Source organism: Lissotriton vulgaris, chromosome 1_1, assembly GCF_964263255.1.
Source record: "Lissotriton vulgaris chromosome 1_1, aLisVul1.2, whole genome shotgun sequence".
Lineage (NCBI taxonomy): Eukaryota > Metazoa > Chordata > Amphibia > Caudata > Salamandridae > Lissotriton > Lissotriton vulgaris.
Window position 1 is genome coordinate 721713941 of NC_141685.1, and position 25794 is coordinate 721739734.

The window sequence follows — 25794 nt, forward strand, 5'->3', positions numbered from 1 at the left end:
TGAGGGTCCCTGTTCTTCTAATCTAATACACTAAATAAATCTTGAAAGTGTCCACTTGCCCTTTATTTAAGACATCATAAGGCTTCACCATAGTAATTCTGCCTTTGTAAATAAAAACACGCATTTTAATGTGACATTTGAAATTGCTATATAAATGCCAAGTTAAATGTTAATATCGATGTGGGACGTGTAATCGTTGCCCGCACTACCTACAGACATATTCAATCGGTGTGTTACTATTTGCTTCACTCATGAGCCTGAATGCACACAATGCGAGAGAGGGTAAATATTTTAGATCTGACTACTAAAAGCTCGAACTGTGTGCCATACCCACTGTTAACATAAACCAAAGTGGTTTTACTTAAAGTTCAACAGTTTGAAACCTTATTCATATAGAAAAGTTTTCGCAGATCGTTTAGTTCATAGCAATTGTATTTATTGGTAAAACATTTCCTTAGAAATTGACATCAACTGTTGAACTTTAAGTAAAACCACTTTGGTTTATGTTGAAAGAGCGTGCCCTTTGTGATCAAGCGACCACACTCCACAACCATATTATTAAGGCACTGACAGACACAGTGTTACAAGGACTGCGCCAACACGAGGAGATTATCACCCAATCATAATAATAGGAGCGCACGGAGATATAAGCTAATTATACCCACTGTTAACACCACCAAATGAATGTACATAAAAATGGTTTTTGGATCAGTAACCTGTACACATTGGCCACTTTGTTTCAGCCCCTTTCAGCCGTTGCTTCTTTCAAGCACCTTTAATATTTGAATTAGTCCACTGGAACACAGCATATCTGATATCTGCACCTCACTCGGGGTCTCCTGCATCCAACTCACTCACCGGGTCTGGGTCCTGCTAGTGTATCTACTGTAGCACTATTGCTGTGTGAGCTAATCTCTGGCTGAAGGAACGTCATTAGTGTAAGAGTCACAATCTTCAGGGCCAAACTCCGTTATTTCTCCGGATCCTGACTCCAACATATTTCAATCACTGGCACCACCACCTATGCAGATGTCTGCAGTCTCGTCCCCCTCAGGAGAAACCAACCAAAATGCCCCGAGAAATTAAAAGGTGCAAAGTGTATTCAGCCCGGATTTGTTACAAGAGGTTCACTCCAGGGGGGCACGCCACTCACTATGCCATTAACTATGTAATGGACGGCAAGTCCATGCTTAATCTTATCATGGAGGAAGTAAGGGATCTTAAAGCCTGACAAACCGCAGAGATCACAGCTCTACACGTTAGTCCCTCGAAGATTGAGGAGACCATGGCCCAAATCCCGGAGAGGCTAAAAGAGCAGAGGCTCGGATCTTGCAGCTAGAGCAGTGGTTCCCAAACTTTTGACTCCTGAGGACCTCCATTGAGTTACCACTGGAAGCCGGGGACCCCCAAGCAATTTGTATGAGGTAAATTTCAAACAGTAAAACAGTTATTCGAAAAAATTACACACGTGTGCACACAAAACAAATACTCAAAGTACTAAGGATTTTGGGCCCAGATGTACGACCATTTCATTTAGCGCCTCGCAATTGGCGACACATTGCGAGAGGCAAATTGCGAGTCGCTAAATGAAATGTACAACAGTGTGTTTAACACTGTTTGGGATTCCCAATGGGGTCGCAAATTGCGAGGTCCATTAATATTAATGAGCCTCTTGCAATTTGCAAGCCCATTGGGAATGCCAGCCCTCCCAGCGATGGTGGCCTGCTGGGCTGTGCAGGCCACCATGTCTCGGACTGCTTTTAAGTAAAGCAGTTTAAAAAAAAAATGCAGCCTGTTTACCATGCATTTAAAAAAAAAAGAAAATGAAATGTTTTGTTTTCATTTTCTAAGGGCAGGTAGAGGTCCCTGGGACCACTGCCTGCCCTTAAAAAATAATTTTGCATGCATTTGCAAAGGGGAAGGGGTACCCTGGGGACCCCTTCCCATTAGCGAATGCATTTCCATCTACTTGAAGTAGGTGGTAATTGTGACTGTTTTGCCACCGCAAACATTTGTACATGGTTTTGAAACTCGCTATTTGGAAGGGAATGCCCTTTCCAAATAGCAAGTTGCAAAACCTATTTAGAGAGTCGCAAACAAATTGCGACTCGCGAAATGGGCTATGTACATGGCCCAATAGGTTTTTGCATGAGCAAACGGGGTCGCGAACCTGTTCGCGCATATAAAAACAGATCGTACATCTGGCCCTTAGTATTTTATATTGAAGTAATAACCCCTCTGTCACATGTATTGTATTTGTTTTATAGCATCTCTCATACCATTGTAGGATGTCAGAGCACTTTACATAACACACATATAGAGAAATTGAATCATACATGTAAATCAGTGTGTATATAAAATGTTTAAAGAGTGCTTGGTCTGAAAAAGCACAAACTCAGGATTCAGAACATAACTCAATTGCTAGCATTGACTTTAACATTAAAAATGTATTTCCACCCAAATATATCTTTTTAGCAGCATCAGAATAATTAATAACTGGGGCAAAATATAAGTTACTAACTGGTACCATGCAGTTTGCAAGCAGCTCTTTGACAGTTTATAGGTCCCTCTGCTAGATTACGATTGTCACTTATAAAGTGCACAGTAACAAAATAATCTCTGTGACTAAAGCAGTAACCACGAACCTAGGCACATAAAATACTGCTTTTTAAGATGCATGTTACACATTCTTTGCAGTAGGCACATTAACCCTCTATGCTACATTAGTTACATCAAAGCTGCCACTGAACAAAACTCTCTTCACTCTCCAGCAGGTACATTAATCACTGGCATTTTCTTGACACTTTTATTGTTGCTGGAAAGCTGCTAATTATACAAGAAACGTTTCTGTGCTTTTAAAACTGTTGCCCTGGGAATGTGTTATGGACCCCTGGGGGTCCGCGGACCCCAGTTTGGGAAACGATTAAGTTACTATAATGCAAGAAAAGGCACCATATTTCAAAAACAAAAGTCCTCATTGGAGTCTAAGCTGGAGGAATTGACAAATCACTCCTGACACTCCAATCGTGTTGTAGGGGTTCCAGAGGGACCAGAGGGACAGTAAACGCTTCAGTGGGTTGATGCCTTTATTAAAACACATGTTCTTCCAGAGAACTCCAGATACCATACTCTGAAAAGAGCTTGTCATGTCCCAGAGCATCAGTCTCCAAATCAGAAGTATCCCGGCACAATCCTTGTTAAATTTGGAGACTATGGGATGAAAGAACAAGTATCAACCAAAGCCATTAAGCAGAGACAGTTAAGTGCCTCTTTGTCATATATTTCGCGATATGTGAGCATTAGCCACTAAGAGTTTGTAAAAGTTCTCTACTTGTTCAAAGCGCAGGGTGCCCATCCAAGGATTGTGCAGCAATCCAAAATGATGGTGTGGGTGAAAAGGGCAATTTCATTTATTTTGTGATGTGTCTGAGATGCAGGAACTTTTAAAACAGATTTCCAATAAGTCCTAATTAGCAGTGTATAACCGCAAGTTTGCATCCACACTATTTAGATCTTTGAAATTGTGATTATGTCACTACTCTGATTTGTATTTCATTCATTTCTGAAACCCTTTCCCTACATTTTGTGAATAGGCTTTGCATCTCTTTATCTCTGAATGTCCTGATGGGGACAGGTTTGGAGGAGGAAGGCAGAGAGATCTTGGCACAAAGTCACTGTGCCAGCCTTAATAAGGGGGGGCATGTCAGGTGGCAGTGGGAGGGTGAATCACTCGCTGCTGCTTAAGGGGGGAAGGTCAGGGGTGGGGGTAAGGGAGGCTTGTTGGGGCGGTGAACGGGTTAGTAAAAAGAGATTCGAATTTGCGATTACTATTACATGCACAAATGGTAAAGATACAAAATGTTAATCTTTTCTGAAAGGGGTCATTACCACAGTATCAATTTTATCCACTAGCCCTCAAAGTGTTGACGATGAGTTTAGAATGTGCACTAGAGGTGTAGAGCAGGTACATGCTTTAATTAATTCAGATATGATTCTTCATAAGGATATCACTAATGGTCTAGCAGTATTTATCTTTGGTTTTAATCTTAGAATTGTAACGATGAGATGATAATGAATAATATCTTGAAGGTAGTCTCTTTCAATGTTAATGGCCTCAATAACAAAAAGAAACTGAGGGTATTGAAACTTGGATTAAAACCGAAAACCCATTGGTGATATTAAGCCAGAAAAATCATATTCTGGCTGGAAAATTGGCAGAATTCTCTATGTTTAAACCCTGGGCTGCATTGAGGGGCTTCTTTCCTCCCAAGCGGCACACTGGGGCACCACGATTATTGTGGGGAAATGTCTGAGTGCTGAAGTGGTTAATTTTTCCAGCGATAAAAATGTAAGGTGGTGCTTGGAGAGATGCACAGTAGGGTTAAGATGTCTTATGTTTGTTAGTGCCTATGCCCCAGATTAGGATAATGCCATGCCATATTCCAATCTTTATTACAAATTGCTTGTGAAGTAATCAGTGGGGGGGGACTCCAACTTTTTTCAAAACCCGAAAATTAATTCTTCAGCTGAATTAAAAAGGAAGTTAACCAAAACTTTTAAAGTTATTCGAAACTATTGTAAAACTTTGGGATTAATTGATCTCTAGGGGAAGGCCTTTCCTACGAAAATTGCTGATACCTGTTGTTCTGGAAGATTCTGCACCTCTTCCCAGATAGATTTATGTTTTACTCTCTAAGGCTTTGGGCCCTTATTTATGAGGCCTTGTGTCAGTTTTGCGCCGCCGGTGCGTCACTTTTTGTGACGCACCAGCGGCGTAAAAAATGCGCCTTGTTGAGCCATATTTAAAAAGTGACGCATCTAGGTAGATGCGTCACTTTTCAAACCCCTGCGCCACATTATATCTGCGTCAGGTATAATGTATGCAGAGGGGGCGCTCCCCCGCAAAAAGCCTCGTAATAGTGACGCAGTGAAATCTATGAGATTTCACTGCGTCACTTTTAGGATGTTATTGCGTCAAAATCTTGCGCCTGCCTCACAGCAGGCGTAAGACCAACGCAAGCCCTTTCACATGGGGCTTTCCCCTTGTGAAAGGACGCATTGCTGGAGTTGCGCCACTTTTGTGGCACACTCCAGCAATGCGTTTCTTTTGCGCTTACAGATACGTCAGAAATACTGACGTATCTGTAAGTCCTTGCGACATGATGTGTCATACATTAAATATGACGCATCATTGGTGTCGCAAGGAGTGCGCAGTGAAAAGTGACGCATCGCTGTTTTCACGCAGCGATGCGTCACTTTTCATAAATGAGGCCCTTCGTATTTAACACCCAATGAATTTTATCAAATGGTGTTTCAGACCACGCAATGATTATTCTCAAGTTTGATACAGGGAAAGCCCTAACACACCCTAGGCGCTGGATTTTTAAAACGCAGTTCTTATAGGTGGATGGTAATTACAAATGCAAACCCTAGAAAAAAATGTGCAGCAACGTTATGAAAGTTTCTTAAGAAAGCCATCTGTGTGTAATAAAAGAATACTCAATAACATTAAGCAGGAACTAAGGGCCAGATGTAGGTAAATTAGATTTACCGATTTTTCATTACCGAATTTTACCGATTCGGTAATTAAAAATCGGTAAATCTAAAGTGTGGATATGTAGGTATATCCAGATGTTGAAATACCGAATCTTTAACAATCGGTATTTACCGATTCTGTAAATACAGAATCGGTAATGCCCATTCATTCCTATGGGCTTCAAAGCCCATAGGAATGAATGGGCATTACCGATTCTGTATTTACCGAATCGGTAAATACCGATTCACACAAGGGTGCAGGGGGTGTCACTTTGACACCCTCTGGCACCCCCAAAACAGGCACGGGTTCCATGTGGCAGGCATACCTGCCCTAAGGGCAGGTCTGCCTGTCACATGGCATAGGCATGCACACCTGAAGCGGTATTTTACCATCAAATTGGATTTGATGGTAAAATACCGATTCGTTAAGGCTCCTGGGACTCTGAAGAGTCCCACCTACATCGGAGAATTACCGAATCGGTAAAAATACCGATTCGGTATTTTACAGAATCGTTAAATTTACCGAATCGGTAAATTTACCGATTCTGTAAAATTGAGCCCCTACAATTACTATATTTCAGGTATACCGGTCGGTAACGGCCGAAAATACTGATTTTCGGCCGTTACCGACCAACCTACATCAGGCCCTAAGTGAGGCATATTATGTAAAATGTGAAACATTAAATCGTGGCTACACGTAAAAAGTATATGAGGAAAGTAACTTTACAGGAATCTCCCAAATAGCAAAGCCTGTGGGCCAGATGGTTTCCCAGAGGAATTTCTTTAAGCTTTTTTAGAAGTTTTAGTTGAATATTTTGTACTAGCTGCCAATACAATGCTAGAGGGAGGACCTATACCTGCGTCATTTCTTAAGGGGAATGTTGTAAGCTTCTTAAAAAGGTAGATGCGTCACTTTTCAAACCCCTGCCCCACATTATATCTGCGTCAGGTATAATGTATGCAGAGGGGGCGCTCCCCCGCAAAAAGCCTCGTAATAGTGACGCAGTGAAATCTATGAGATTTCACTGCGTCACTTTTAGGATGTTATTGCGTCAAAATCTTGCGCCTGCCTCACAGCAGGCGTAAGACCAACGCAAGCCCTTTCACATGGGGCTTTCCCCTTGTGAAAGGACGCATTGCTGGAGTTGCGCCACTTTTGTGGCACACTCCAGCAATGCGTTTCTTTTGCGCTTACAGATACGTCAGAAATACTGACGTATCTGTAAGTCCTTGCGACATGATGTGTCATACATTAAATATGACGCATCATTGGTGTCGCAAGGAGTGCGCAGTGAAAAGTGACGCATCGCTGTTTTCACGCAGCGATGCGTCACTTTTCATAAATGAGGCCCTTCGTATTTAACACCCAATGAATTTTATCAAATGGTGTTTCAGACCACGCAATGATTATTCTCAAGTTTGATACAGGGAAAGCCCTAACACACCCTAGGCGCTGGATTTTTAAAACGCAGTTCTTATAGGTGGATGGTAATTACAAATGCAAACCCTAGAAAAAAATGTGCAGCAACGTTATGAAAGTTTCTTAAGAAAGCCATCTGTGTGTAATAAAAGAATACTCAATAACATTAAGCAGGAACTAAGGGCCAGATGTAGGTAAATTAGATTTACCGATTTTTCATTACCGAATTTTACCGATTCGGTAATTAAAAATCGGTAAATCTAAAGTGTGGATATGTAGGTATATCCAGATGTTGAAATACCGAATCTTTAACAATCGGTATTTACCGATTCTGTAAATACAGAATCGGTAATGCCCATTCATTCCTATGGGCTTCAAAGCCCATAGGAATGAATGGGCATTACCGATTCTGTATTTACCGAATCGGTAAATACCGATTCACACAAGGGTGCAGGGGGTGTCACTTTGACACCCTATGGCACCCCCAAAACAGGCACGGGTTCCATGTGGCAGGCATACCTGCCCTAAGGGCAGGTCTGCCTGTCACATGGCATAGGTGTGCATGCACACATGTGCATGCACACCTGAAGCGGTATTTTACCATCAAATTGGATTTGATGGTAAAATACCGATTCGTTAAGGCTCCTGGGACTCTGAAGAGTCCCACCTACATCGGAGAATTACCGAATCGGTAAAAATACCGATTCGGTATTTTACAGAATCGTTAAATTTACCGAATCGGTAAATTTACCGATTCTGTAAAATTGAGCCCCTACAATTACTATATTTCAGGTATACCGGTCGGTAACGGCCGAAAATACTGATTTTCGGCCGTTACCGACCAACCTACATCAGGCCCTAAGTGAGGCATATTATGTAAAATGTGAAACATTAAATCGTGGCTACACGTAAAAAGTATATGAGGAAAGTAACTTTACAGGAAGGTTCCTAGCTTGCAGGCCCGCGAGCAAGCTGCCAATAATCGGATTGATGTTTTGAAATGCCTCATTACTAGCATTAGGAGTAAGGATTCGGCCAGGGTGGAGGAAATTATGTTAGAACATAACATCTATCTAGATCTCAATCATAGATCTATACACAAAATTAATAATTATAAATAGATTGATAAAGAATATCTTGAAAAGTTTCTATTGGACCAGAATATCCTGGTGCTATCGAAAAAAAAGAGGTGAATATTATGCAACCTTTTTCTAAAGAAGAACTGGTTGAGTTTATTAGGAATCTCCCAAATAGCAAAGCCTGTGGGCCAGATGGTTTCCCAGAGGAATTTCTTTAAGCTTTTTTAGAAGTTTTAGTTGAATATTTTGTACTAGCTGCCAATACAATGCTAGAGGGAGGACCTATACCTGCGTCATTTCTTAAGGGGAATGTTGTAAGCTTCTTAAAAAGGGGAAGGATGGTGAGGATCCGAATTTGTACCACCTAATCACACTATTAAACATGGATTTAAAATTATCACAGCACTTTTAGCTAATAGATTTTACTTAATAGCATCAAAGTGAATCCATTTAGACCAGAATGGTTTTATTGCTGGGTGGCAGTTGGGGACAAACACACAGTATTTGTCCGAAGCATTAGAGTACTTTGCAGCTAATAATACACCTGCATTAATGCTTCTGCTAGATGCAGAGAAAACAGTCCACCTCGTAGTCTGGGAAGCATTATTTCGTATTGTGTCTAGATTTGGTATACCATCCCAGATCACAGGTTTGATACAAAGGATGTACCGCAACGCAGAAGCTAGTATAATTGTCAACACAATAGAGGTGGGGAAAGTAAAGGTTTTGAACAGAGCCCGACAGGGCTGGCGGCTATTCTCTATTTTATTTGCCTTCTTTATCAAGCCACTAGCAATAGCGATCAGAGAAAACTCTGATATCCATCCCCCTTCTGGCACTGAAGGGGAAGATAAAACTATATGCCGATGACATTATGTTAATCCTCAACAGCAGTAAGGGTGCCCAGGAGAAGGCATTTGAGTCTTTTGCACATTTCAAGAGGTTGGGAGGGTATAAAATTAATAAAAAGATAACTGGAAAAATATATGTTGGTGTAAATCAGATGTTCTAATTCAGATATCATCTAGTGTGTGAATTAGCGCCCAAAATGATATCTGGGAATTAACAGCCTGATTCATCAAAGACCCATTTTGCGAGTCTATAATAGCAATTCATAAGGAATCGCTATTACAGACTCGCAAAACGGGATTCATGTAGGAATCGCAAAAAGAATTGCGATTCCAACACATTCCTTATTTGCGATTAGAAAATTGCTAATCGCAAATAAGGAATAACTCCCCATTCATTCCTATGGGCTAAAAGGCCCATAGGAATAAATGGGGAGTGTTCCTTATTTGCGATTAGCAATTAGCTAATCGCAAATAAGATAGCGATTTAAAGGGTGCCAGGGGTGTCCAAAGGACACCCTGTAGCACCCCTTAAATGGAAATTGAAACAGGTGTTGCGCACACACATGTCCAAAGGACATGTGTGTGTGCAATATGGCTGAGATACCCGCCACCCCCTCTCAACACAATCCCCAAAGGAGGGAAACAGGAAACAGTTCTTGAAGTTTTTGGAAGAGGGAGGGAGTGACCCTCCCGGCCGTATTTATTAAAACAAAATTAAACATTAAATCAACAGTTTCATATTAATGTACAATTTCATTACCACATTGCGATGTTTGGCTAACCTTAACAGATTCTCTAATACAGAGGTTCTCCTAGCCGAACTAACATCCTACAAACATTTACTTGAAATTATGAAATTGTACATCCTAACGTTTAAGGGCCAACGGCAAGGTCGTAACCGGTGTCAAGATCCCTAACCAGAAATACCCCCCCCACTTGTGAGGGGCGACAGCACTGAGGCGTACCTCAAGTGCAACTACCAATTTCCCTTGACTTGACGGGGGCACCAATAAAACTCGACGCCACTTAAAGGTCGTTCGAGGACTCGTGTGAGGTATCTAGAAGGTAGCGTAGACCCCCCCCCCAAACCCCGCACAACTTACCACATCTGCCGTCGCAGACGTCACTGGCCCCGGGAAATTCCCCAGGAGGGGGCTGTAACCCCTCCTACACAGGAAGGGGCCTTGACCGCCTTTCCTTTTCTTTCGGCGACCCATCCTTAGAAGGGACCGCCTCCCCGTTGAGGGGCCAATGGCCACCTCTCCCGAGCGCTCCCATCCGTGTTGGGTGACGCCCACTCATAGGGATCTTCCAATTAGTGCTCACCGATCATGACCTTACCGCCCGACCAAAATAAATACGACAATGCTAACAAACCTACTAAACTAAAATACATCGGCTACTATGACCGTATTAAAAGCATGCTTATAAATGAACACTAAAGCCGAATTTCTTTAATCACAAAACATAAATGAAATAGACCATTCTTTATTACACACTCAAAATCAACATGATAATACCACAACCTGTAAACGAAATTAGAATTATCCATCAACTTTTATTCAAAACAACTAGCTGTCTTCAGGGGCTGGTGGGTGGGTCAAAATTGGCTCTTCGTTCCGTCTCGAGCTCACGTGCAGCGAGGAGGTGCAGCTTCAGAGCACAGGAACAAGAGGATGCCTTCTGGTCTTGCGTCCCCTTTTATCCGTCTTCAGGGCGGGCGTAAACCCGCCCCTGCCTGCCCGGAGGGCGTGGCCAGCCGCGTCAGTGTCTAGGCCAGCCCACTCAAGGGCGGGAAAAAGCGCGCCCCGGCTACGCCGCTTCGGGCATACCAGCCGAGACTCGCTTCCCGCCCAAGATGGCTTCCCGGGGGGATCGTGGTACTCTGCCATACGTGCGGGGGGACCGAGTGGTCGCCCCTTTCCATATGGCTGAGATACCCGCCACCCCCTCTCAACACAATCCCCAAAGGAGGGAAACAGGAAACAGTTCTTGAAGTTTTTGGAAGAGGGAGGGAGTGACCCTCCCGGGGGTATTTATTAAAACAAAATTAAACATTAAATCAACAGTTTCATATTAATGTACAATTTCATTACCACATTGCGATGTTTGGCTAACCTTAACAGATTCTCTAATACAGAGGTTCTCCTAGCCGAACTAACATCCTACAAACATTTACTTGAAATTATGAAATTGTACATCCTAACGTTTAAGGGCCAACGGCAAGGTCGTAACCGGTGTCAAGATCCCTAACCAGAAATACCCCCCCCACTTGTGAGGGGCGACAGCACTGAGGCGTACCTCAAGTGCAACTACCAATTTCCCTTGACTTGACCGGGGCACCAATAAAACTCGACGCCACTTAAAGGTCGTTCGAGGACTCGTGTGAGGTATCTAGAAGGTAGCGTAGACCCCCCCCCAAACCCCGCACAACTTACCACATCTGCCGTCGCAGACGTCACTGGCCCCGGGAAATTCCCCAGGAGGGGGCTGTAACCCCTCCTACACAGGAAGGGGCCTTGACCGCCTTTCCTTTTCTTTCGGCGACCCATCCTTAGAAGGGACCGCCTCCCCGTTGAGGGGCCAATGGCCACCTCTCCCGAGCGCTCCCATCCGTGTTGGGTGACGCCCACTCATAGGGATCTTCCAATTAGTGCTCACCGATCATGACCTTACCGCCACAGGCCGGATAGTTGACCGGCTATCCGGACCCCCCACAAAGCTCCTACCTAAAGGTCATGTTTTAACGTTTTTAACCATGCTAAGAAGTCTCCTATGAGTAACTCATTCCCCACCCGAGACAAATGCACACCATCCCCCAAATACATACTGTCCTCATTAATACAGCCATGCGAAATAGAATGCAATGTCCTGGAACGGAACAACCTACTCACTTTGTTATTAAGCTTTCTCACAGAGTGATTCAAAGCAGGAACAGAAAGAGCCCCTCGCCACACCTTTCGTGGGATCATATGGGACCACGCAATTGTGCACCCCGGAACTCTCCTCGCCAACCAACTTACAGTGGAAAGCATTGCCTCCAGTAGAAGTCGTCTACCGGTGGTGACCAAATCATTGCCCCCTAGATGTACTATGACTATAGATGGCGGTGACCTCGTCCGCCCTAACAAACCCTCGAAAAATGCTTGAAACTGGTCAATACAGAGACCGCCTCTTCCGTAGAAGGACACACTGTACCCGTATTCCCCAGCTACGTGAATCATGTCACCTGCTTTGAATACGTCCGCGGCACGCCTCACGTATGAGTGGCCCACGACCCACACCTCCTTTTTCACAGACGGTGATGTCTGACCGCTGGCCCGGTGTTGGGTCGACTGCATAGTCCGCCCCGCCTCGTAGGCTTGCGCAACTGAAAACGAAACAAAAACAAGAAGCGTGAGTACATCGTTACAGCTTCACAACATGTGCAACCGCACATACCTCTTATAACACTTGGAGGACCAACGCCCCACTCGTTTCACTTGTTCAACATTAAGACCCCTGGCTGTAGCTTCCGTAGCAGCCCCTATCCGAAAGGAATGGGTCCCAAACTCGCCCGGGTTCAAGCCCGCAGCGGCAATTGACATCGCAAGCACCCGCTGAAACTGAAATTTCGTCAGTGGGTTGGCATCCGCGTGTCTCAACAAGGTCCCCCCCCATGATGCCACCCTTCGTGCTAGGTAGTCTTCTAAACACTGTACCGGACACATGGAGGACCCGGGAATCCTGCGTATGATTATGCAGTCCCCCATCCCACCTTGATCGGTCTTGGACCTGACAAAGGAGACAGTCATTGTCTCTCCTCTGATCCGAACGTGTTCCTGGCACAAACCCCCTGTCACATCCTGTTTGTTCCTTGCCACCAGTTCGCTCACCCGCATGGCTCCGTGAAATGCCAGCGTAAAAGCGGCTCGGAACAACACCGTCTCAAACTGAGATGAACATGTGGCAGGGAGTGTGGCCAACAACTGGGCCAACCTATCCAAACCTATCGGGCGCCTCTCGTCTACTCTGCGACCCTCAAGGCGTTGCCACCCACGCAGCGCTTTCTGTACAACGAAAGACGCTGTCGGGTCCTGGATACTATGAGCCCTGGCAACAAAGGAAATGGCAGCACGATGCCTCTGGGCCGTAGCCACCGATTTCCCAGCCCTACGTAAGGACATCAGAAAATTCACTACCCATTCCTCGTGGCCCCAAAGCCCCTCTCTATCAGTCCCCAAAAAGGCTAAATAGGACCGAAACGCCCCTTCATATGCCTTCCTCGTCCTTGGTGCTAGGCTCTCTCCCACGAGGTGACGAAGTTCGGGGCACCGAGAGACCAGAGAGCTTCGGGAAAGGGTGCCGGCTCTGGGTCCGCTGTGGGAAGGAAACCCGAGAAAGCCTGCATATGAAAACGAGACAGTGCATCAGCCGCCTGATTCATTACCCCCGGGACATGTTTTGCTCTGAATAGCACATTCAGTTGCATACACAGTAAAACAATTTCTTTGAGCAGTCTTAAAATCAGTTTACATCGTGCTGCCTGGCTATTGATGCACTCGACCACGGTCATATTGTCAGACCAAAATACCACAGAGTGATCTTTTAACCCTTCGGAATATTACTTGTCAGTCCATTGTCATGCCACCATGCCGGCCACCTTTGTGCCGACCATTTTGTGCCGAAGATGGCACCAAAACCTATGCTACCTGCCGAATCTGTCCATAGCCCCAGTTCTTCAGAGGACACGGCCGGTTTGTTCCAGATGACTCGACCATTAAAATCCGCCAGAAATGCTAACCAAATCCGCATGTCCTGGCGGACCTCAGCCGATAGTCTCGTGCGATGATGACCCTCCTTTAGGCCGACCATAGCTTGGGCAATTGAACGGGAAAAAGGGCGGGCCATCGGTATAACCCTCAGGGCAAAATTCAACTGTCCCACCAACTGCTGTAATTGATGCAGCGTAACTTTAGATTGATTTATACACATTTGCAGGGCTGCCCTGAACTTCCACACTTTGTCAGCTGGTAAACGAAAACAACCCTCATTGGAGTCTAACTCGATCCCCAGAAACTCGAGGCAAGTCGCAGGACCCACCGTCTTACCTGGTGCCAATGGCACACCAAACTGCTTCATTAACACACAAAATTCGGCCAAGGCCTGGCCACATTCGAGATCCCCGGCTGCCCCAAGGAACAGAAAATCATCAAGGTAATGCATTACATGTTGGAAACCCGTCCTCTTTGTGAAGACCCATTGTAGAAAACTACTGAATTTCTCGAAATAGGCACAAGATATCGAGCACCCCATCGGCATACACCTATCCATGTAATAATGACCCTGAAACATGAAACCCAGGAGACGCTGGTCGTCTGGGTGTACCGGGAGCAATCGGAACGCTGACTCGATATCTGACTTCGCCATCAGCGCCCCGGGCCCCAGGCGATTCAAAATGGCTACGGCCTCATCGAAGGATGCGTACCGCACCGAACACACTTCTGGGTCTATTGCATCGTTTACAGAAAGACCACGTGGAGCTGATAAATTATGAATCAGTCGGAACTCACCCGGGTCCTTCTTGGGGACCACCCCTAAAGGAGAACAAACAAAACTCTGCACCGGGGGTACACTAAACGGGCCGGCAACCCGACCTCGAGTAACCTCTTTCCGGATCTTGTCCTGTACCACGGTGTATGCTGCAGGACCGACAGTTGATTTTTACACTTCTCCACACCCTGAAAGTCCCCTACCGGGATGCGGAAACCATACGAAAACCCGTTCCGCAGCACCCCAGCAGAAGTACGATCCGGGTATTCACTGAGCCAGGGAATCATCGCCAAGGTATCAATCGGGGTAGGTAAAGGCGCCCCTCGGACTATGTTAGACCTGTTTGGCGCCTCCTCTACCCCCGTTATCACCCGTTTTGGCTCTGCACGTGGACTCAGGATGGGACGACCCGCACCCACTACATTCGTGTTTAAATTTACACGATCCCTGGGGCCTAGTACATTTACCTCTGTTGAAATTCCAGCAGAACCCCCTTTTCCCTGTATTGCCGGCAGGTCTCGAGGAATCGTCGGTACCCGTACCTGATCGAAAGGGCGTCCCCGCATATTGGCGGGAGGATTCGCCAACATTACTCCCTACCAATGGTATCTTCAACATTCCTGTCTCCTTCATTTTATCCCATGTCAAAGAATCATAACAATCCCAGGTCAAGCTTTTATTATGCTCTTTAGCCTTTCTAAAAAGATTATCGTAGCAGAACCAATGGTTACCCTGGTGTGACGTCGAGTACCCCATGATTCGCGACTGATAGGTCGGTAACTCGGAAAGCAACTCGGGCCTACGTTCCCCCAAGATCGACGTAAAAATCCCCCATGCTTTGCCCCAATTGCCAATATTCTCATTCACTTTAAAGGCGGCCATTTTTGCGCGCCAAACACTCGGATGCATGAGGTCTTTCTGGCCCTTAACATGCTCCACCTCATAATGATCAACAAGCAACGAGAAGATGTTCACATATTCCCCCGCCCAAATCTTCTCTTTAATTGCCAAAGGCACATGTTGACCCAACCTTTCTCTACGAGAGGGTGCTGAATCGTCCCTCGCAATCGGCAATGGCCGCTTACCTGCACCGGACGCTGCCTCTGCGGTCGTAATCGTCCCTTGTGGCTTGTCAACTACTGCAGCCGGCGCGGATACCTTGGCTGCATCCCGTTTCTCGCGCAGTTGCTTCATCAGCGCCTGCACGTCGACAGCCTTGGCGCCCTCACTACTTTCGCCCAACCACGCTGCAAGCTGCGCTGCCAGCTCGGGCGGCATATCTTCATTGGACACCGGGGTGACCACCACGGGAATCGGATTCCCCTCCACGGGTACTGGGGTTGGCGCTTCGAGCGGGGTACAGGGAACCGGGACGTCTCCCCCAGCTGGTCCCCTCCTTGGCCTCTTGGCTCTCCCTCCTGGGGCTGCTCCAGCCGAAGGACGTTCCGGCCCCCCTTCCCCCTCTCTCTCCGCCACCTGCTTCTTCAGCTCGGTCATCTCCTTCATGAGGACCCGAAGCATCTGTTCAGTCGTCATTCTCTTTCCGCCTTTCTTGGGCATTTCTCCGACAGAGTATCTGTAAGACAAAAGAAAGATTACAACGCTCAAAATTGGCTCTTCGTTCCGTCTCGAGCTCACGTGCAGCGAGGAGGTGCAGCTTCAGAGCACAGGAACAAGAGGATGCCTTCTGGTCTTGCGTCCCCTTTTATCCGTCTTCAGGGCGGGCGTAAACTCGCCCCTGCCTGCCCGGAGGGCGTGGCCAGCCGCGTCAGTGTCTAGGCCAGCCCACTCAAGGGCGGGAAAAAGCGCGCCCTGGCTACGCCGCTTCGGGCATACCAGCCGAGACTCGCTTCCCGCCCAAGATGGCTTCCCGGGGGGATCGTGGTACTCTGCCATACATGCGGGGGGACCGAGTGGTCGCCCCTTTCCACATGCAACTTAGAAAAATGCTTTTAAAAGCATTTTTCTACGTTTTCGCTATTTACCACGAGGTTTGACCTCGCGGTAAATAGCGGGCCGAAATTGCGAATTCGCAATTTTTAAATGGATGATGAATTGCATTTAAGGAATCTCAAATAGAGATTCCTTAAATGTAATTCCTCGCAAAATAGCGAAATCGCTATTACCGATTTTTGCATTTGGGATGATGAATCCCAAATGCAAAAATAGCGCTCGCAAAGGGCCAGATTCTCAGAATCTGGCCCTTTGCGAGCCGATTTCAGCTTGATGAATCAGGCTGTAAGTTCTCATCACAGATTGTGGATCTGTATATTCTCAATATCTCTCTGCTGTTTTTAAAAATACAAGATCTATTTCTATGCGGGAATGCTCTCACTTTGACCATTTTGCGGAGGTTCTCCCTGATTAAGATGTTTATTCTTCCGCTGTTTAACTTTTTTTTTCGGCTATCCCATGTGTCTTAACTACATCCTTTTTTTTAAAAGGTTGAGACTTTGGGGTCTATTAGAATAGCGGGTGGATCGCCACTACCCGTATGGCGGTCGTGATCTGCCCGCCATTTCTCACCACCCGCCCACCATTTCCCCCGCCATATTACGATGGTGGGGGCACCCCGGCAGATGTAAAGACCGTCCGCCGGTTTTCCGCCCATTGACGAGTCAACCGGGCGGAAAAGGGGCTCAATATGGTGGTGGTGTCTGCAGGCGGAGATGTGCCTTCCATGGCGGAAAGCATGCAGATTCTGATTCTGCATGTTGGGGCCCTTTGCGGGCCCCCGGACTATTGTGGGGATGGGGGGTGCACAAGGGAGGTACCTATGGTACCCCCCCTAATTTGGCATGGGCAAGGTGGCAGGCACAGCACAGTGCCTGTCACCTTGTGCATGCCAATGCTCAAGGTGCATCCACAGCATTGTAGCGGGTGGGCACCGCCCGCCACAATGTTGTGGATTGGGGATGCCACCGCCACCGTGGCAGTGGCATCCTAATTGCCAGTGCAGGGCTGCGGCACCACAGGCGACCGGTCACAGCAATGCTAGGGTGGCGGGCGGACTTTAGCCATCCTAATAGACCCCTATGTTTATGTTTTTTACTTGGCTACATAAAATTGCCTGAATTGCACTAAGCACTTTATTCGAGGAACTGGAGAAAGGGGGGTTGGCGCTCCCCAATCTTAGCGATTAATAATGTACCTATTTTGCACAGTACATGTCCAGGTTTAAAGCAAAGCACCACAAGGGAATATTTTTTCATAATTTTTTTCAGCTGATTGGTACAGAACATCAGATAGTTAATGTGGTAAAAATGGTGAAATAACCTAAAAAAGTCCAATGTAAGAGTATGCAGCGGTTTCTTTAGAAACGCAGGGATTGTTTAGAAGCTATGCTGTTCCCTATTTTAATGCTGTAACACCCCTGTCAGAACTCATTATGGGATCAGGGCCTAGATTGCCATCGGAAATAGTAAAAAGTGGGCAAAAGCAGGTTTTAGGAAAATATCAGACTTTTTTTTAGCGGTAATTTGGCCTACTATTTCAGAAATACATGAGTTTAATCAAAATTATTTTCTCCTCCTTGGCTCATATAGAATGTTGTATAAAGTTTTGAGCAATTTGGAATTAGAGTAACAATATGTTATTCACATTACTCGAAGCTGACAAAGATAAAAATCCTGGGCAATGGACGAGACTGACGGCTTCTATAAAAAGTTTGGATCTTACCCAGAAAGCAATTGAAAAATGAGGAAAATATGGAGGGCTGGAATTAACAGCTAAGATGTGCGATGAAGTTAACACACTTAACTTCAGCTGTTAAGAGGAGGAAATTGACGCTGGGCGTTATTTTTTAGTAAATGGCTGTTACACAGAACCCCACAACTTTTGTCACAAGTTATTCCTAACCTGCAGAGTCACTGTTTTCTTTATCTAGCTGGGCCTACAGCTAACTGGCTTCATATAATTGACCAGTGACCTTTTATCCAGGGGTTCAGGAATGAAATATTTCCGTATTAGGAGACTGAATGGCAAATCAGACTAGTATCTAGTACCTGGCTGAAAGTCTTGGGATACGATCTATCCTTCGGCTTAATTATCAAATAGGCAAAATTAGTTTATGACGCAATGGCAGTGGCCAGATCCCCCTGCTCATAAATGCTGAACACGACAGGTTCCAACAATAGCGGATTGGGTGTGGAAAATTAAGCAAGTCAGAAACAGCGAACTCTATATGCAATGCGTAATGGGGGGATTAATAAATTTGCTAAACTATAGGGGTGGTTTTTTGAGTAACAATAAGGGGTAGACTAGATGCCTTAATTGCCATATTGCTATTTTGCAACTTTTTAGCTCTGGATGCAATTTATGCACTCAACATTGTTTATCCTAGGAGGTTGCTAGAATTATTTGCCTTATGTTTTGTTCCTATGTGTTTTTTTAGTTAGTCCCATTTCTCTTTTCTAATCTGGTTTGCATTTTTGATTATTTATGGTGTATTTATTGATGACCGGTGCATGAAAAATAATTATAAATAGATTTGAATTGATGTATCGGTAACTATATTTAGGATCTCAATATGAAAAAAGTCTAAGAGGGGAATCCCCACTGCTAAAATGGCTGATACTTCAAAAAATTGACATATGTGGCAGCCATCTTGCATGAGGAAATCCTAAACCCAATATGTTGTGCACAGTTCAAGAAACTTAGGTTTCTTTCATAAATGTTTTATTATTCAGATGTTACTATATGAATTGCTACATGGTAGGTACACATTGAAAAATCATTAATAGCCACAGACCAGAAGGGCCTGACAGATGTAATAGTTTATCAGTTTTGTCAATCAGTAAATAATTACAGATGAAACCTATGCCAGCAATTGTTCCTATTTTATTACATTACGTTTTGGTTTACTTGGTTTGGGAAAACCATGTGCGATCTACACAAATGAGCCCTGCTGAATTTCTTGTGTATTTTTCTGAAATGTATACTTTTCTGGATCCACCTATGGGTTGCAAACATGTTTCCAAAACTGCAAGTAGGTTGAAATCACAAAAAAAAGATAATTTACTACCAAATATTTGACACCAAAACGACAAAATTCAATAAATAAAACCAGAGATATTGACTTTTAAAGTATTGAATAAAAATACAGCCAAAAAGCACTGAGTGCCAACAAAGGCTATCTGGTCGTGCTGGTCTTTACTTGAAGAGCTCCACGAGGTGGTGGTTCAGAAGACGGAGCGGAGTATCTGAGCCACACAAACCAGCGATGCATCGATTCTGGTCTACGCAACAGGGGGGGATGTGCCAGTTCTGATCACGCAATATCAAAGATGCATCTGTGCTGGCCATGTAATGATGGGAATGCACTGGTTCTGTCTCTGCAGTGGTTATGATGCATTGGTTCTGTGGATAAAGCACCTTATGTCCACTTTCGGGATTCCAGGAGTGGGGTGGCACCACTTAGCAGGGTAGACTCAGAGATGGCAGAGTAGTTGGAAGTCTGTTCTGTAGGAGTGGGTGGAACTCATGGAGTTGTACTCCCAGGAATTCCGTGGAGTTGCACAAAAACTCAGTGAAATTTCACAGAGTTCCGCTGTCCACCTGTAGTTTTGCTAATGTCATGCAGCATTCATCCACTGAAGACATTGTGCTTATCTGCGCTGGAAATGTCACTTTGCATCACGAGAAACTGAAATGCAAATTGGCCCAAGTGGTAGGATAGATAGCAAGTAGGACTGCTGAATGCCATAGCAAGCATGAGGTCTCAGGAGAAACTTTGCAGTTACTCATTTCATCCAAAAAGGCTCACACAGATGTCAACGTGGCCGTTCGTCTCCTAATCACTTTTCTTCCACCAAGCAATTCTCATTTTAGACAGCCTATGGTGAAAGAGCTCAGCACCTGAACCTCTTTAATGTCTGGCCCCCTGCAAGATCATTTACTCTTTTTGCAGCCTGCCCCTGCTACATTTGCAAAAGATGTATTGAATTAGAGCTTCCATTTGGGTTATGTTTAGTTCCGGGCAGAGCGTGCAGAGTTTCACTTCACGGAATTCTGCTGTGTCACAGTAAAACTTTGCAGAATGCCGGGTAACGCATGCAGGCGGAGTATTGCTCAGCCAGTGTGGTCACTCCTAATTGACAGTGCTTAGATGTGTATGAAGTGTAGCAAGTGAACACAGGGAGATAGTACCCGCCTCATCCCCTTGCAGCACCCATTGATATTTGGGTACCACTGGCTGCAGTGCTCACATGCATGCGGACATACCCCTTTTCCTTACCTTAAGTCCAGCACAGTGACAGTCTAAATATCAAGTTTTTTATTTCGACCTACAGCAATATCGAGTTGTAAATATCATAGGGACCGAATATCGAAATCAAGAATATTGACGACCAGAATATCGACCTGAAGGTAAGAAATATAGTTTTTGTTAATATCGAAGTTAGTAATATCGATAGCTAAAATATCGATGTTACTAATATCGATATTTATATTAGTGTTATGTATTTTGAATATGTATTTTAGATGTTTGAATTTAATTATGGTACTGATTTTAGAATATATGTATAAAATATTTGGAATTTAGTAATTTTTTTAAAGTATATTATACATTTTAGTACAGTAGCGGGTTGTGGGTTTATAGTTGAATATGGTGGGAAGTAATTTAATTCTAGTAAATTAATTTAAAAAATGTAGGAATTATTAATTATTTGTAAGTACATTTTGCGTTTTAGTTCTGTAGTGGGTTGTGGATTTATAGCGGAATAGGGTGGGAAGTAATTTAATTGTAATTAAGTAATTATTTATTTTTATTTATTGGTATTGATAATTAATGTTATGTTTATTAATTGGTAAATAATATTTTTAATTGGTAATTAAGTTTTATTAATTGGGAAATAATTTATATTAATTGATTAATTGGTAATTATATTTAGTGTATTAATTTATCATTGAAATGTGTTGTGAGTTTGTAGGGGAATAGGGTGGGAAGTAATTTGATTCTAATTAAGTAATTACTTATTTTATTGTTGGGTATTAATAATTAATTTATTGTTAATTGATTATTGATTGAAAATACATGTTTAATAATTAATACATGTTTGTTTTGAACATTAATTTATTGTTAATTAATTATTTATTGGTAATTAATTGCTATTACTTATTATGTATTGGAATTTACCAATAATTGATCGTTAATTAATAATTATTGTTTTTGGGTATTGGAAATTAATTATTTGTTATTTAATAATTATGTGTTAATTACTTTTTTATAATTTTTATTTATTGATGTTTATCATTAATGTGTTTGTTAATTAATTATTAATTGGTAATTATTTTTATTATTATCTATTGGTATTGTTAATTTAATAATTACATCATTATTTTTAATATTATTTCAGTTATTTGTAAGTTATTTTTACCCGTACGCTATCCAACACTTTCCCTACTGTTGCACTCTCTGGAGTGGGAATAGTAATTTTTACCACTATGCTATCCAATACTTTCCCTACTGTTGCACTCTCTGGAGTGGAAATAGTCATTTTTACCCCTACCCTATCCAACACTTTCCCTACTTTTGCACACTCAGGAGTGGGAATAGTAATTTTTACCACAACGCTATCTAATGCTTACTGTTTAGTTAATGTAGTGTATACTTTATAAAGAATTTTTTTTCATTTGGTATATATATTTTTTAGATTTTCATTCATATTATTGTTGTATGTGTATGTATGTATTCATAATTTATAAAATGTTTTATAGCAATTTATAAGTTATTACAATCATTATTTGTAAATATTATTAAGTAAGTATATATATTATGTTTTATATGTATGTTTGTTTATTTTTACATTATATTTGCTACTTATAATTTTAAACATACTTTTAACTATGTTTATTTTAATGAGACAAATTACTTACTTTATTTTACATTATTTTTTAATATTTTTGACGATATTTTTTCCTTCGATATTTTTGTACTTACCATAATGTAGATAGGACTTCGCTATTGTTGAAATTGATATTTCGCCTCCGATATTTTTGACGTCGATATTTTTGTAGTCGATATTCTGTCAGTGATTTGTCCAGCATGCCCCGTATGTGGGAGAACATGGCTGCTTGCAGAAGGTACACGGCACTTTGCGCTTCAGGCAGTGCTGTAAACTGTTCCCTTCCCTTCCTCCAACAGCGGCCACCAGGAAAGGCAGATAATTGCTTCTGGGACATGGAGGAGGAGAACGAGCTGCAATGCAGAGCCTCCTGTCACCCATGTATGCCTGAAAAACTGGAATCAATGCCTGGTGTGTGATCTGTCACAGGCTGCCCAGATAGAACTCATCCTTTTGACTGCTGCGTATCAGCTGCGGCTGATTTGCCTCATGCAGCAGCATCCTACTTAATATGGCTCATGGACTGAGTGCTCTCCATCCAGTGCTCCTATCAGTCACTCACACTGTTTCTGCCCGTCATCACATGGGTGCATGTGATGTTCAAATAGGGTCCATCTAAGGCAGGGATAATGCAGGGGATGACTGGAACATTGCAGGACCTACAGCATTGTAATATAAATCTACTTCAGGTCATGAAGTGTGCAGCTTTGGCTGAAGTTGCATGGAGTTTATACTTTAAGGGGTTATTCAGTGTACAGTTAGTTGTGCAGTTTAGGAGTGAGTGGTGGGAGGTGATTTAAACTCTGCTCTGCCACCAGTATGCAGAGTTTTTTTGCCAAACTGTGCTCCAAGCAGAGTGTGGAGTGACAAAAACCCCATCGCATCTTAAACGTAATATAAGTTTATCTCTTACCAACAAGGCGTTGAGCTGTGCTCAGCTGCAGCCCACTCACATCCCAGTGTTTCCTTTAAGTTCTGTCTGATCTCTTCCTGCTGAAATCTTGGCTCGCCGAGGCAGTGTATCTGCCCTGACTGTTTCCTGGCACATCTGCAGCTGATGAGGCCACATTGTACTTGAGAATGCTCTTCTATGGTGCCCCAGTTGGACATATGGCCTCTGCTTTGCATCCTGATGAGTTTTTTAGGTCTTGGTTCTAGACGTCGTGCATGGTCTGTCTCAAACTAACACCTCCATTATCTACATCATGTGCTTACAGCCTGCCCATAATCTTCCCATTTGCTGGCACCATCGTTGCTACATTTTGTGTTCTCCCCATCTGTGAAGGGCATGCATACATCATACATCTTCCTGTGTTTAGTCGTCCACGAGCTCACCGCCCAACTACTACTTTTATAACTACATTGCAGATATGGATATTGATTGGTTCAGGACTGCTTTTTTATTTAGTTCTTTAAGAGCACTTTCATGGGAGCTACTGTTTTTACATAATATATTTATATATTCACTGAAAAAAACAAAGGTTACAGGGACATTATAGTTAGGGCCAGATTTCATTCATACAAAACCAGAGAGATTCAGCTGTTATAATTAGCTGAGCTTACTATAAGTCATGCCTCCGCTTTGCACTGCTTATGACCTCACATATTACAACACTTATGGCGTGCTCAGTGAGATCTCTGATGACAGCTCAAATGACATCACTTAATTATATCAAACAGTAGAGAATACAAACCAATATTTGTTATTTCGGGTACACTCAGAGTGCAGCCCAGTCTTCCCAGTCGCTTAGGAGTGCTGCAGAGGGAATGACATCAGCAAGCATAAAGATACAGTATGTATATTTCAGAACCAATGAAGGCACATCCACCTTGAAATTTTCCAAGCAGATGCAGCAAAACAGTGAAGTACAGAAAATAAGTTTCAATTCTAAAGTCGGGCACACACTATCCACTTCTCAAGGTCACTCTGCCCGTGCCCACCACTAGACAATTGGGAGAAGGCCTATATCTAGGGGGAAAGGTATGCGCTAATAAAGACAGTGTGTTCATTAGTGAAACAAAACTTAGCCTTGGAGAAACACAGCTCGACAGAGGCCTTTTCTCGGAAATAGCAAAGAATACGTTTTGATTATAACTCAAAATGGCACCTACATTGAAAATGGCACCACAAATGCTAATTTATATAATGATACGCAATGAACATGGATTTTCTATTCTAACAGACCCTCCTTTAGCATGGGTTAAACATTTTCTACTAATAACAAAGAGAATGAACTCAATAAAACAAAAAGTCATAGATAAACTTCTTAGGAGCACTCCATGTTGTCAACATCAGGAAGAGAGACACTAAAAATGCCCTCATTAGTCTCCATAGGGTAATTTATCTCCTTTTGTACCATAATTGCAGCATTGGTGTCATAAATCGATATTTTCCTCCTAGAAGTGAGACGAGTGGTGCAAGAACAACAACAGAAGGGAAGACATGGTGGTCAAGCAGGCCAAGATGGTGGCAGCATTCCTGTAACGCTCTGCTCCACGGCTCGCGATGTTGTTATGCTGCAATGACATCGCTACCTATATGAAACAGCTGCCAAGCTTCAGCAGACATTGGGGAGATTCTGCAAACCCGAGGACACAGCCGCGGGGGTACATGCGACAGTGCTGGCAGCTCCGCTGGGGCTGTGGACGTGTCAGCAAAATGGCAGCGACCGGTGGGCACTGAGCGTTCCGGCGACTGAGCCAGAGCTGCAGAGGGAGTCTGCGGGGTCCCGCATCGCTACCCGCGGAAAGCAGCCGCCAAGCCCCAGATGCCAGTGGGGAGCATCAGAGAAGCCCGAGGGCACAGCTGCAAAGGTTCATGCGACGGCGCTGGGGGTTCCACCGGGGCTGCAGCCATGATAACGGAATGGCGCCGCCCGGCGGGCTCTGAGCGATCCCGTGTTTGAGCCGGGGCCACTGGGTGAGTCTGCGGGGTGATACCGCCTGGGCCTCTTGTGGAGTTCCTGCCTCGGGATCTGGTGACGACCACAGGAAGCTCGCAGACAAAGTAAAGCAAGGTGAACAAGTGCTACACACTATGGAACTACAAATACAAAAACAGCAAGACACCCTAAAAGCCCTGCAGACCAGAGCAGATGATTTGGAGGGACGGTCGTGGAGGAGCAATATCCGCGTCATCAATCGTCTGGAAGGAGTAGAAGGGACCGACCCTATTAGCTACATAGCAACATGGATCACGAAGTTCACTCCGGCTAGAGAATTGACCGCATTTTCACTATTGGAAGGGCGCACCCGGTGCCGGCTCGTAGGCCACCTCCAGGGTCGCCACCCTGACCATTCCTCCTAAAACTGCTCCACTTTCAAAATAGAGATGCCATCCTTCGAGCAGCAATATGCAAAGGAGTAATCCGAGTGGAGGACAAGCAGGTTATGCTACTCCCAGACTACTTGCGGGCGGTCCAGGGTCAGCTATCTACTTTCTTGGTGGTCAAACGCACTCTGTGCCAGAAGAATGTCCAATACGCTCTTCTGTTTAGGGCTCACCTCAAGATCATACATGACGGGACCACACA

At 44.0% G+C, this 25794-nt stretch overlaps 1 protein-coding gene across 7 annotated transcripts in view; it reads left to right on the top strand.

The window, feature by feature from the left end:
• Nucleotides 1-25794, top strand: part of LOC147747711 (coagulation factor XIII B chain-like) — an 825373-nt gene that overhangs the window by 484244 nt on the left and 315335 nt on the right. The window lies entirely within an intron of this gene.